Source organism: Silene latifolia, chromosome Y, assembly GCF_048544455.1.
Source record: "Silene latifolia isolate original U9 population chromosome Y, ASM4854445v1, whole genome shotgun sequence".
NCBI lineage: Eukaryota > Viridiplantae > Streptophyta > Magnoliopsida > Caryophyllales > Caryophyllaceae > Silene > Silene latifolia.
In genome coordinates, this window is record NC_133538.1 from 54569975 (window position 1) to 54572446 (window position 2472).

General features: G+C 41.7%; 1 non-coding gene across 1 annotated transcript; it reads right to left on the minus strand.

The window, feature by feature from the left end:
- Positions 1 to 641: 641 nt before the first annotated feature.
- On the minus strand, positions 642 to 748 carry LOC141636898 (small nucleolar RNA R71). The gene has a single exon (XR_012541466.1). It is a non-coding gene; the product is annotated as a small nucleolar RNA R71 (small nucleolar RNA).
- Between the last annotated feature and the right edge of the window lie 1724 nt (positions 749 to 2472).

Sequence of the window (2472 nt, forward strand, 5' to 3'; positions counted from 1 at the left end):
CTTTCTTCGCCTTGGGAAGTAAAACTCCTCAAGGTTTGTTCTAATTGTTTTCGAGTTGTTTGATATTTTGCATGTCTAGAAGGTCACAAGGTGATTTGTTACCTTTTGACCGTGAAATCGAAAGAACCTTGACGAACAATAGGAGACTTGTTAGGAGGAATTTAAGAGGTATTAGTGAAGTTGTTCAACCAACTATTGAGTTCAACAACCCTTTCGCAATAGAAGGAGAGGAGAACCCATTACACAATACCCCACAAAATCAACCTACAATGCCTAAATTCTCGTCACACTCCGTACCCACCGAGGAGAACCTACCAAATGGTACTCCTTCACCGCAACATCTAACCGGAAATTTTATTGCCAAATCCGCCTTCATCCAATTAGTTGAAAGGAGCCAATTTGGGGGGATGCCTAGTGAAGACCCTCATTCTCATATGAAAACCTTTTGCGACTATTGTGATGCAATCTCTCAAACGGGTGTGACTCAAGACCAAATTAGATGGGTCTTATTTCCTTTTTCTCTAATCGGCACCGCGAAGCCATGGTTGAAGGGCCTTGACAAGGCCACCCTCGGAATAGATTCTTGGAAGAAGTTGGCTCTAGCTTTCTACAAAAAATTCTACCCACCGGAGAAGACTAACATGCTAAGAGCTCAAATTACGGGTTTTAAGCAAAGGGATGAAGAATCTTTGTATGAAGCTTGGGAGCGGTTCAAGGGAATTTGTCGCTCATGTCCTCACCATGGACTTAGCGAATGGTTTTTGGTACAACAATTTTGGAATGGTCTATATGAGGATTCAAGGAACATTCTCAACATGGGATCAAATGGAATGTTCACCGAAGTTGATGACAATCAAACATGGAACAAGATTGAGGAAATGGCGGTCCATAACTCACAATATAGTAGACCTCGCAAGGCCACTAGAGGAGGAAAGCATGAAGTGGACTCCGTTACTCAATTGGGTGCTCAACTTAGTGCTCATATCGACACAATCAATTTGAAGTTTGAAAAAGCTATGGCTAGAATTGAAGAAGTCTCAAAATCACCAAAGCATCTTGTTAATGCCATGACGGCATCCTCATCAATCCCAAGTGGGATATGTGAGAATTGTGGAACTTTGGGACATGACCAAGGTGAATGTAGAGGAACAAATGAATAAGTGAATGCTTTCCAAGCATACAAGAGTGGTACCCCTTATTCCAACTATTACAATGAAAACACCAAATTCCATCCAAATCTCTCATACAAAAGCCAAAATGTTCAAAACCCTCAAACAACATACACTCCGCCACCCATGAGAAACCAAAATCAAAGACCCTTCTACAATCAAAACCAAGGTTACCAAAATCAAAATCCATACAATCACCAAAATGACCAAGGTTTTGATGTCCAAAAAGCGGTCCTCCAAATGCAAAAGAATCAACAAGAATTTTTCACTCAAATGCAAAAAGATAGCCAAGCAAAGGAAACCACCATCAACAACATCCTAGCTCACACCAAGATGTTGGAAACACAATTGACTCAACTAGCATCTTCAAGCTCACAAAGACAAAAGGAGCAATTACCACCTCAAAATAATCCCCCTAGACATGAAACGGTTAGTGCCATTCACTTGAGAAGTGGTACAAGGTACGAAGCACCAAGGAAGCAAGTTGAGCATGAAGTTGTGGAAGCTAGTGAAAAGGAAGAAATTGTGCAAAGCTCCAAAGATGGAGAATCATCAAAAGAAGAAAGTTCAAAGAAAAATGAAGACAAGGTCAAGGAGAAGGAGCCCATTGTGATTAGACTTCCTTTTCCAAGTCGTCAAGCCAAGCCCAAATTTGATGATCAACTTGGAAAGTTCATGGAAATTGTGAAGAATTTGGAAGTCTCAATTCCTTTCACGGAATTAATCAATCACGTGCCGGCCTATGCGAAGTACATGAAAGATATCCTCACAAAGAAGAAGTCGATCCGGAAGCTTGAGACTATCGCCTTCACTAAGGTGAGTAGTGCAATACTTCAAGGGAGTTCACCTCCAAAGCTAAAGGATTCGGGAAGCTTCTCAATACCGTGTACCATTGGCGACACAACGATCAACAAAGCCTTATGTGATCTAGGGGCTAGTGTGAGTGTCATGCCGTACTCGGTGAGTAAAAGGTTGGGGATGGGAGAGCTTAAATGCACCAACATCACACTCCAAATGGCCGATAGATCGACAAAGACACCATTAGGGATATGGGAAGATGTCCCTGTACGAATTGGGAAGTTTTTCATCCCGGTGGACTTTGTCATTGTTGATATGGAGGAAGATTCCAACATTCCAATCATTCTAGGAAGACCTTTCTTACACACCGCGGGTGCGGTGATTGATGTGAAACATGGTGAGCTCACTCTAGAAGTGGGAGATGAAAGCATAACCTTTAATCTTGACAAGACTATGAGAGCTCCTCATTTGCATGAACCATGTTTTATGATTGATCATTATAGCC